Below are 12,387 nucleotides of genomic sequence, written 5' to 3' on the forward strand. Positions count from 1 at the left end.
CCATCCTATTTGGTTATTATCAATCTCTTGAGCTTGTCAGGTTTAGTATGCGGCCCCTTTTCCATCCACAGTCTTCTGAGTGAATGCAGGACAAATCAGGACATCTCAGCAAAGGAAACCAAAAAGAATTTGCCACTCGCTCATCCATGCCGAAGGCATAGTTAAAGTAGGTGCTTGAAGCAGAAAGGAAATGATAAAGGGAGGACTCTGGGAACATCAGAAAGAAACAGTGTAGTAGAAAGCACATATATGGGACATATTTTCTTCATGAGTTGGAGAAATCACATCACGTGGTTAAAAAAAAATCACAAAACCATTTCATAATCTAGGCGATTTCATTTGAAAGTGGGAAAGCCAAAGGGACCTATTTGGGAGTGAGGTTTCCATACTTCAATCTAGGTGATGCAATTTGATATGGGTAGGCTGTGATAAGTCACACATGGATATCGTCAATCCCAGAGCAACCAAAGAGAAAATGTGCAAGCCAAGATACTTAAAAACACCATTAAAAATAAATCAGGATGGACTCCTTTAGTGTTCAATGTAATGCACAGAATGCAAACTGATTAAATGCATGAATGAAAAGGTAGACACTGTCAGTCTCAGCAAGACACGCCAGCTAACTACATTGTTTCTATGAAAGTCACTTCAATTTCAAGGCTCTAGGTACATTAAATGTAAAAGGCACGGAGCACACAACATCATGCAAACATTAATTAAATGGCAGAAGTAGCTATATTAATTACATACGGTAGCCTTCATCACAAAGAAAGTTAGTAGACACCAAAACAAAGCACTGCGTACTAATGAAAGAATGACTCCTTTAGGGAGTCTTTCCGGAACCTTCCTATGCACCCCTCCCATTGGCGTGAGGGTGTTCTCTCTGTGAGTTTCCAGAGTACTCTGTTTTGACCCCTGGTAAGGGTGACCCCACGTCTTCTATTATTGAAATTTAAACCTCTGATGGAATTCTGTTTGACAGTGTTTTGGCTTGGGACTTTTTGAAAGTTTTTTCTTCTTTCCTTTCTTGGCTTCTCTGTCCTCCCCGAAAACCTGTTTACTGTGCATTGACAAGTACTTTGCATACCAGTTCCAATGGCTTTGTTTACTTCAGACTAGTGTGCACACCTGGCCCAGATAACTTGGGAGGTTTTTTTTGCATCTGTATGGGGATCACTTTTGACCCTGGGGCAGAATAGCCACCAGGAAGCGCCTTTTCCTGAAGTTGCCTAGCCAGCTTCTTCCTTTGTTTTGCCCCTCCTTGCATGTCTATAAAACCTTTTATTAGGTTGGGGCAAGAGTGTTTGCGTTTTTGCAATTATTTTTAACCTTTCATCCGCAATTACTTTTGCACTAACCTCATAGTAATATTGAGAGCGCAAGGCACTCTTCGTGAGCGGAAGTCCACTGTCTGCCCTTAATCCTGGCATTTTGGAATAAAACCTACTTTTCTTTCCACTAACCTTGCCTCTCGAGTTTTGGCTTTAGTGCAGCGAGCAGCGGGACCTTTTTTACACGGTAACACCCAGTCGTGGCAAACAACACACTATTTTACTTAGTTTTGGGGCAGCTGACCCTCAGAGACTGAAAGTGTTTGGGGAAGCCTGAGTCTTGTCCACGTCCTCGGAGTCCAGCAGGGGAGCTGGTGTCCAGCAGGTGCTCAGTGAAAACTGCCTTAGGACTGAAATTCAGGCCAGCAAAGGCTGTTTTGATAGTGTCAAGGGAAGGGTCTCTGTACGTCACATTCAACAAGCGGCCGATGAGGCGGCTCAGTAACTCGCTAGCCCATCAGGGGCGGTGGGCACAGGCCTGGAAGGCCGCAGGCGCCCTGGGCAGAGAGAGGCGCCAACGCTCGGCCCCGGGGGCGAAAGCGGCCCGGGAATCCTGCGGCCGCCTGAGCAGCCACCGCGGCCACCGGCGCTCGGCGCCCACCTGTGCAACTCCGGGCGGGGAGCCACGCGGCGGGCGGAGGCCGGCGTCGGCCAGGAGGACACCGGCAAGGCTGTAGCGGCCGGCCCCGGGAGGCGGGCTCCACAGGCCCGCTGCCATCCCCGAGGCCGCCGGAGCCCGACGAGTCCCTCGACGTGATGGGGCTGGGAGCGCAGCGGGAGCGCCGGGAGACCGTCGGGAAGCGGCGGGGCCTCAGCTGCCAGTGCGCCTCAGCTGCCAGTGCGCCGCCGCCGCCTTCCCGCTGGACACCTTCGGGTACCCCGGCCTGGCGCTCTACACCAGGGGCCGCCACTGCGGCGCGGTTCAATTGCAGCCGGGCCCCCCGCAAACCCGTGAGCTCTGGATCGCAGCTGCAGGCGGCTCAGGAAGCAGCAGCACCGCCGCTTCCTCGTCCCTGCCTCGAGCTCCGCGCTCCCGGCTGGGCGCTCGGCGCTCCTGCAGGGTGCCAAGGGCTTGGGCACGCGGCCACCCCACACGCACCCCGCGCTGCACAGCTTGCGCAGCAGCTGCGGCGCGCAGTTTCCACGCATCCGTCTCCGAGCGGCGTTTCCAGCGTCCCCTGGCACTGCAAGGATGCGGGCACCGTGCGCGGTGCTGTCGTCAGAGGTCGACGGTGGCCACCAAGGCGCGCAAGCCCCTCCGGAACGCGTCCGGAAGAGGAGCAGGGGACTGGGGCCACAAGCGCCTGAAATGCGTCCGGGTGCCTTAGAGGGAGCCACCTCCGTGCTTGTAGAACTTTTGCGTGAAAGACGCCTGTTTCTGGACCGGTGAACCTGTCTCGTTGCCCCAAGCTGCTACCCCTGCCCTTGCAGTGTTTTTCAACGGACTTGCTTCTAGTCAAGAAACTCAGCACACGTTTGTGCAGAGATCATCTTCCAATCCGATGAGCAAGTAGTGTCTCCACTTTCTCAAGTCTCCCTCTACCTCTTTTATATTGAGTACTCTGTACATTTCCGACGAGTCAGTCGCAGATTCCTCATATGTACTGTCCGGCTAGGGTGCTGTCGTGAACAGGACTGTGTTTAACAGTTGTATCTGGTAGTATGTAGGACGCCTATGTCCAAAGAGTTTTGTCAACATTTATCAGGACGTTTTCTATTCATTCTCATTCTCTCTCTCTCTCTCTCTCTCTCTCTCTCTCTCTCTCTGTGTGTTAGGTAGGAATTCACAGATTTGCTCATTAGAGATTCGCATTATTTTATCCAAGGTGTTCATTTAATGTGGGGTTTTTTTTATAGCATGTGTAAGATTCGCTCAAAAGTAATGTCATTTTCCTTGGTTTTGTGTTAGAAACTGTCTCTTGGTAGGTGGACGGCGAGACTGAAGAATGAGAAAGGGGTCTGTGCACTGTAAGCCCTGTTTGCTGTTTTGAAATTCTTTTGTTGCACGCGTATTCAGAAAAGAGTGTTCAGAAATAGATACTTAATAAGTAGAAAAGTGTATTTTTCTAGGTTGTATATTACAAAACCACTATCAATTTATATGAAACTTCTTGATACTTGAAATTTTATCAAACGGGACGTGTTAGGTACTTTTTCCTGTACAATAGTATGTATAAATTCATCATTTAATGGCTTCGTAGAATTAAGAAATGTGGATCTTTCCTGACTTATTTAACCAGTCTCCTCTGTTGGATTGTTAATTTTTTTCCACCTTTTCACTATAATGACAATGATATTTCCAAGGAGTAAAGTACAAATAAATATGCTCAGTGTTGCATCAACTAAGTAGTTATGTGTTTCCATGTACATTGAAAATAACATGACTGTACTATCACACAGAGAAGCTATCAGCCGTCCATCTCTTGGCCACATTTTGCATCATCCCCGACTACAGAGCAGAGGAGAGAGTTTACCAACTGGTGTCTCCAGCATGTCCCCCTGCTCCTCAAACTTTGTCGTTTGTTATTTGGAATAGCTCGATCCAGCCCCTTCACCATTCAGAAGTTGAGTTGAGGTGGAAAAGAGGGAGTTGGAAGGAAAACGTGCCCAGGGGGGTTCACTCATCCGGCTGTACTGAGAGTTGTAGCCGTGTGATATTCCATTGTGTGGATAGGATCCAGAGACATTGAGAAAGAAAATGGTTCACTACTTTCCGTACAAACAAAGGTGTGTATACATGTATATGTGACTTATTTTCTTTTGTAAGAGTGACTTGGCTTTCAAAGTGAGTACTGACTGTGTGCTGCTTCTCTGCGCCATGTGCACATATCATTCATGAGTTTATTTGACTTAAAACCTATATCAAAGGCTGCTTTCAGGCAGCATTGTTCACCTGACATACCATGTGTGGCTCCTAGGCTGGTTTCCATGTGTGAGAATGCAGGTAGGCGACCGCTGTGCTGGTGAAATGAGGTGGGAGATGGTGTTAGAAGCTGAAGCTGGATGAGCTTTTGGGAAAAGGCCATGACCTCCCAGGTGTCTGGAGATGGAGAATTGGAGAGAAAGAGAAGTGACGAGCAGCAGCTTAGGCCTAGTGAGGAATGCTGCGGAAAGGACAGAGGTGTTTCAAGGTGTCTTTAGGGGATTTGGCACAGGTTGTGTGACGTCAGTGTTTTGTGCCCTACCTCCAGAGAACGCCTCAAGGTTGCTTTCTGTGTTAGTTGTCTTTTCCATGGCACACAAAATACAACACACTGAAAAGTCATATATTTTCAAAATGTTTAGCCATGCACCGTTAAAGTCATCTTGGACACTGACAGTGGTCTGTGTGCCATGCTTCAGGCATCTCTTACTTCAAGGAAAGAGCAAGGACTTGGCAAATGGCTCCGGGATGAAATCCCAGTTCTTCCACCTACCGCTTTCTGGCTTTGTAAGATCTGTAAGAATCCACACTCACCTTCATTGTGAGGTTTAAACGAGGTCACACGTGTAATGTCCTGGCACAGGGATTGACACCTGGCCTATACTGTGATGCAGAGGAGGACACATGAACTCCAGCAGTCCTAAAATATAGAAGTTTACATAACTATTAGAACTTCGTTCTCAGATTCAGTTCTCTTGAGTAACTACACACCAAATTAAGACAATAGAAAACATAGGAAACATATATATATATATATATATTTAAAATTTATTGGGGTGACAATTGTTAGTAAAATTACATAGATTTCAGGTGTACAATTCTGTATTACATCATCTATAAATCCCATTGTGTGTTCACCACCCAGAGTCAGTTCTCCTTCCATCACCATATATTTGATCCCCCTTACCCTCATCTCCCACCCCCACCCCCTTACCCTCTGGTAACCACTAAACTATTGTCTGTGTCTATGAGTTTTTGTTTCTCATTTGTTTGTCTTGTTCTTTTGTTGTTTTTGGTTTATATACCACATATCAGTGAAATCACATGGTTCTCTGCTTTTTCTGTCTGACTTATTTCGCTTAGCATTATACTCTCAAGATCCATCCATGTTGTCACAAATGTTCCTATATCATCTTTTCTTACCGCCAAATAGTATTCCATTGTGTATATATACCACAACTTCTTTATCCATTCATCTATCGAAGGACATTTTGGTTGTTTCCATGTCTTGGCCACCGTAAAAAAAGCTGCAGTGAACATTGGAGCACACGTGTCTTTATGGATAAATGTTTTCAGATTTTTTGGATAGATACCCAGGAGAGGGATTGCTGGGTCATATGGTAATTCTATTCGTAATTTTTTGAGGAACCTCCACACTGCCTTCCATAACGGCTGCACCAGTCTGCATTCCCACCAACAGTGTATGAGGGTTCCTTTTTCTCCACAGCCTGTCCAACACTTGTGACTATTTGTCTTGTTGATGATAACCATTCTAGCTGGGGTGAGGTGATATCTCATTGTGTTTTTTATTTGCATTTCTCTGATGATTAGTGATGTAGAGCATTTTTTCATATGTCTATTTGCCATTTGTATGTCCTCTTTGGAGACATGTCTCTTCAGGTCCTCTGCTCATTTTTCAATTGGGTTGTTTGTTTTTTGTTGTTGAGTTGCATGAGTTCCTTGTATATTTTGGATATTAGCCCCTTATTGGAGGTACTGTTTGCAAAAATCTTCTCCCATACAGTTGGTGGCCTCTTTATTTTGTCGATGGTTTCTTTTGCTGTGCAGAAGCTTTTAAGTTTCATATAGTCCCATTCGTTTATTTTAGCTTTTACTTCCATTGCCTTTGGAGTCAAATTCATAAAATGCTCTTTGAACCCAAGGTCCATAAGTTTAGTACCTATGTTTTCTTCTATGCAGTTTATTGTGTCAGGTCTTATGCTTAAGTCTTTGATCCATTTTGAATTAATTTTGGTACATGGTGACAGATAGCAGTCCAGTTTCATTCTTTTGCACGTGGCTATCCAATTCTCCCAGCACCATTTATTGAAGAGGCTGTCTTTTCTCCATTGTATGTTTTTAGCTTCTTTGTCAAAAATTATCTGTCCATATTTATGTGGTTTTATTTCTGGGTTCTCAATTCTATTCCATTGGTCTATGTCTCTGTTTTTCTGCCAATACCATGCTGTTTTGATTACTGTAACCCTGTAGTACAAGATAAAGTCAGGGAGTGTGATACCTCCATTATTGTTCTTTTTTTCTTAAGATTGCTTTGGCTATTTGAAGTCTTTTGTGGTTCCAAACAAATCTGATGATTTTGTTCTATTTCTTTAAAAAATGCCATTGGGATTTTGATGGGGATTGCATTAAATCTGTATGTTGCTTTGGGTAATATGGCCATTTTAACTATGTTGATTCTTCCAATCCATGAGCACGGAATGTCTTTCCATTTCTTTGTGTCTTCTTCAATTTCTTTCAAAAATGTCTTATAGTTTTCAGCATATAGGTCTTTCACATCCTTGGTTAAGTTTATTCCTAGGTATTTTATTCTTTTTGCTGCAATTGCAAAAGGAATTGTTTTTTGTATTTCTTTTTCTGAGATTTCATTGTTAGTATATAGGAATGCAATGGACTTTTGTACATTGATTTTGTAGCCAGCAACTTTACTGTATTTGTTGATTGTTTCTAATAGCTTTTTGGTGGAGTCTTTAGGGTTTTCTATATATAGCATCATGTCATCTGCAAAGAGTGATAATTTAACTTCTTCATTCCCAATTTGGATGCCTTTTATTACTTTCTCTTGCCTGATTGCTCTGGCGAGGATGTTGAAAAGCAGAGGTGATAGGGGACAGCCCTGTCATGTTCCTGAACGTAGAGCAAAGGGCTTCAGTTTTTCACCATTAATTATGAGATTAGCTGAGGGCTTGTCATATATGGCCTTTATTATGTTAAGGTATTTCCCTTCTATACCTATTTTATTAAGTGTTTTAATCATAAATGGGTGTTGTATCTTGTCAAATACTTTTTCTGCATCAATTGATATAATCATATGATTTTTGTCCTTTATTTTGTTTATGTGATGTATCACATTGATGGATTTGCATGTTGAACCATCCTTGTGCCTAGAGATGAACCCCAATTGGTCGTGATGAATAATCTTTTTAATGCATTGTTGTATTCGATTTGCTAGAATTTTATTTAGGATTTTTGCATCTGTATTCATCAGAGATATTGGTCTGTAGTTTTCTCCTGTCGTGTTGTCCTTACCAGGTTTTGGTATCAGGGTAATGTTGGCCTCATAAAATGAGTTAGGGAGTACTGTCTCTTCTTCAATTTTTTGGAAGAGTTTGAGCAGGATTGGTATTAGATCCTCTTTGAAGGTTTGGTAGAATTCACTAGTGAAGCCATCTGGTCCCGGACTTTTGCTTTTGGGAAGGTTTGGATGACTGATTCAATTTCGTTACTGGTGATCGGTCTGTTTAGATTTTCCAGTTCTTCATGGTTCAGCCTTGGAAGGCTATATGTTTCTAAGAACTTGTCCATTTCTTCTAGGTTATTCAATTTGGTGGCATATAGTCCTTCATACTATTCTTGGATGATCCTTTGTATTTCTGTGGTGTCCGTGATAACTTCCCCTTTTTCATTTCTGATTTTGTTAATTAGTGTCTTCTCTCTTTTTATCTTAGTGAGTCTAGCCAAGGGTTTGTCAATTTTGTTAATCTTTTCAAAGAACCAGCTCTTTGTCACATTAATTTTTTCTATTGTCTTTTTGTTCTCTATTTCATTTAGTTCTGCTCTGATTTTGTTATTTCCTTTCTTCTGCTGACCTTGGGTTTCACTTGTTCTTCTTTTTCTAGTTCTTTAAGGTGTAACATGAGGTTATTTATTTGGGATTTTCTTGTTTCTTGAGATAGGCCTGTAATGATATAAATTTCCCTCTTAAAACTGCTTTGCTGCATCCCAAAAATTTTGGTAGGATGTATTTTCATTGTCATTTGTTTCTATGTATCTTTTGATCTCTCCTCTAATTTCTTCTTTGACCCAGTCGTTCTTTAAAAGTATGTTGTTTAATCTCCATGTATTTGTGTTTTTCCTGCTTTCTTTTTGCAGTTGATATCCAATTTCAAAGCCTTGTGATCAGAGAATATGCTTGGTATGATTTCAATCTTCTTAAATTTGCTGAGACTGATTTTATGTCCCAATATATGGTCTATCCTTGAGAATGTTCCATGTACACTAGAAAAGAATGTATAGTCTGATGTTTTAGGATGAAGTGCTCTATAAATGTCAATTATGTCCATTTCATCTAATGTGTCATTTAGGGCTGCTATTTCGTTATTTATTTTCTGTTTGGATGATCTATCCATAGCTGTCAATGATGTATTTAAGTCCCCTAGTATAATTGTGTTTTGGTCAATTTCTCCCTTTAGTTCTGTTAGTAGTTGCTTGGTATATTTCAGTGCTCCCTGATTGGGGGCATAAATATTGATGACTGTTATGTCTTCTTGTTGTATAGTCCCTTTCACCATTATGAAATATCCATCTTTGTCTCTTGTTATCTATTTCAGCTTGAAGTCTGTTTCATCTGATATCATTATGGCTACACCTGATTTTCTCTGGGTACCATTTGATGGAGTGTCAATTTCCAACCTTTCACTTTGAGTCTATGCTTGTCCTTGTATCTGAGATGTGTCTCTTGGTGACAGCATATGGTTGGGTTTAGTGTTGTGATCCAATATGCTACTCTGTGCCTTTTTATTGGTGAGTTCAGTCCATTTACATTTAGGGTGATTATTGATATGTGAGGATTTCCTGTCATTCTATCTTTAGTTTTCTGGTAAGGCTGTGTCTCCATTGTTTCTTTGCTTTTTTGTTGTTGTCTATTATTTCTGTGTCGTGGTATTCTATGATGTTTCCCTCTGTTTCTTCTTTAATGATAGTATATATTTCAGTTGTGGATTTATTTTGAGTGGTTACCCTTAAGTGTATGTAAAAGAAAGTTTTATGTTTAGAGTATTCCATTTTCTTCAGCACGCTTACTTTCTCCATTCCCATATTCTGGTTCAGGTCTTTACTCTCCCCCTTTTCATGTTTTGGTTGCCACACAGTGTCCCTCTTGATGGTGGTCGAATAGCCTCCTTTAGTATTTCTTGTAGTGCAGGTCGTGTGTTAGAAAATTCCCTCAGCTTCTGTATGTCTGGAAAGGTCTTTATTCCTCCTTCATATCTAAAGGATATCTTTGCTGGATATATTATTCTTGGCTCATAATTTCTCTCTTTCAATAGTTTGAATATTTGGTTCCACTCCCTCCTGGCTTGTAGAGTTTCTGCTGAAAAATCTGATGATAATCTAATGGGCTTTCCTTTGTAGGTTACCGTCTTCTTTTCCCTGGCTGCCTTGAGGATTCTTTCTTTGTCGTTGATTTTAGACAGCTTCAGTACAATGTGCCTCAGAAAAGGCCTGTTGGGATTGAGGTATTTAGGTGTTCTATTTGCTTCTTGGATTCTAGGATCCAGTTCTGTCCACTAGTTTGGGAAGTTCTCATCATCAATTTGTTTGAATATATTCTCTGTTCCTTCTCTCTTTCTTCTCCTTCTGGTATGCCCATTATTCTTATATTGCTCTTTCTGATGGAGTCAGAAAGTTCTTGTAGAGTTCTTTCATTTCTTTTAAGTCTCAAGTCTCTTTCTTCTTCCATCTGTGTCATTTCCAGGTTTCTATCTTCGATGTCACTGATTCTTTCCTCCATCTGGTCAACTCTACTACCTAAGCTGGTTATTTCATTCTTAATTTCTTCTATTGAGTTCTTAATCTCCAGAAATTCTATTTGGTTCTTTTTAAAATTTCAATCTCTTTCGTAAAATGCTCATGCTGTTCTTTGATTGTGTTTCTGAGTTCATTAACTGCCTATCTGTGTTTTCTTGCATCTCGTTGAGTTTTTCAGAACTGCAATCTTGAATTCTCTGTCATTTAAGTCACATATTTCCATATCTTTAAGTTCCTTTTCTGGAGACTTTTCACTTTCTTTCTGAGCTGTCTTGTTGCCTTGGTTATTCATGGCAATTACTGATTTATTATTTCTCTTCCTAGACATCTACAGGAGTGGCTTCTGCAACAGGTTGATAGGAAGAGGTCTTTCTTTTGTTTTCCAGTACTTGTTGGTAGAATGTTTTATTTTCTCTCCGACTGCAGCCTTTTTTTCTCTCTCACACGGTAGTGCTATGTTTTCTCTGTACTATTCCAGCTTCTCACACAATGGGGGGATTCCCTGGGAGATGGGCTTCTCCTCTGTTAATAGTTCGCCTGGGTCACAGGGCGCAGTGTCCATTTGGTTATGTGGAGAGCTTTTGAAGTTCCAAAACTCTTCTGCACCAGATTCAGTGCCCATATGTTTCAGCAGTTCTGTTTACTCCTGCAGGGATCCGCCCAGATAGGTGGAGCCAGAGGTGGGGTGAGTTGTGAGAGGTGGCCCAGAGCAATGGCTGTGACCACCACCACAGCCGGTCCTGCTTCCACAGCTCCATCCCCTTTGCCGGAACCAGTTGGGCTGCGAATCTGTGTCTGTAGTCCACAGTTCTCAGAACAGCAATATTCTGTTCCTTTGATCTGACACTGCCACTGTTCCTCCTCTAGCACCGGGCAGGTGGGGGCGGAACAAGCTCTGCGAGGGTAGGGGGGGCCTAGTCTCAGTGCCTAAGGCTTCCATTCTCTGTTCGGCAGTGAGGGCTTAAACCAATGTTTTCAGCCTTCTTCCCTCTATCTTTTCTCCGAGGTCTCTGCTGTGAGCGTTGGGTTCAGCCGTGTTATATGCTGCCCCCTCAGCCCTGTTGGCCATAAGCGGAGCCCTAGCAGTCCGAGTTCTTCCCTCTCCCGCAGCTGTGGTAGTTCCGGGATGCAGCAAGCTCAGAGCTCTGAGCTAGGTCTGCGTCCTGAGCCCAGGCGGCTCCATCTCCACACTTCTCCTTTCCCTCCTCCCCCGCTGCCATGATTCGCCCACCTTTAGGTGAATTCAGTAGTGGGCCTCTTTGTCTTGCCTGTCTGCTGTGCAGGGAGTCCTTTGTGGAGTTATTGTTGTTCGATTAGTTGTAAATTCCAGGGGAGCTTCACAGAGGCTCATCTTATGCCGCCATTTTAATGACATCTCGTGAAAAATATTTTGATGACACATAATCTTTGCTTTTCAGGCAGAAAACTTTTTCATAATATCGGTAGCAGACCAATGGTATTTTAATAAACTTTGTCTCACTTAGCAGAGAGAGAAAACCACTACCACTACTTTTACACCAGCTTACTTTTGATGTTTAAATTTACTTAATTAATCGCATTTAGCTTAGCCATACATAAATTTTTTTAAAGGTTTTCCTTTACAAACCTTCTATAACTTTCCCAGTTTCTCTTAGTTTGTCTCTTTTCACACATTCAGAAATAACCGTCCTTAGGACAATTTACTTTCTTTCAATCTCTTCAAATATGTATTTCCAAACCGTATACCTGCCTTGAATACACATCATTATTTCCTTCATATTAATGAGAATCCATAACCTTCACAAGATTAATTTTGCTGACAACTAAAAGCAAGCAGTTAGTGTTTCCACTGGCAAATCCAAGGACATATTTTTCAAACCTCAAAAGCATAGGCTTTTGTAATAAAATATAAGGCATATTTATTAACAGATCTTTATCTTTTAACTTTCTTGTTGATACAGGAGAGTTAGCATGTCCCTAGGTAGACAGGGAGGTCCCTGGTGGAATAAACAAAAGACAGCCATATCCTAAAACTTCAGGTTTTGAAATCACTCCTTTGCTCCAAGACATAATGTACCAACACCCTGAGATTAATCATAAAATTCATTTTGGCCTGACAAACGGAGCAGATCTGATAGATAAGAGTGGGTTACTTTGCTAATTCCTTTAGGATGGGCAAGCAGAACAAACCTGGTAGACGAATTTCATTAGAAGGCGCTAGTTCCCTTCTTCAAACAAGTTCCCTTCTTCAAACAGCTCCCTTTCCCCAAGCAGGGAAGGGAAGGTGTAAAAGTAAGAGCTTTTGCCTCAGTCACGGGCACCCCCATTCAGGACCCCCTCCTGCTAGGGAGCTGCAACCTCTTCTCCTGCCTCTAATAAGCTATCCTC

Source organism: Rhinolophus sinicus, chromosome X, assembly GCF_036562045.2.
Source record: "Rhinolophus sinicus isolate RSC01 chromosome X, ASM3656204v1, whole genome shotgun sequence".
NCBI lineage: Eukaryota > Metazoa > Chordata > Mammalia > Chiroptera > Rhinolophidae > Rhinolophus > Rhinolophus sinicus.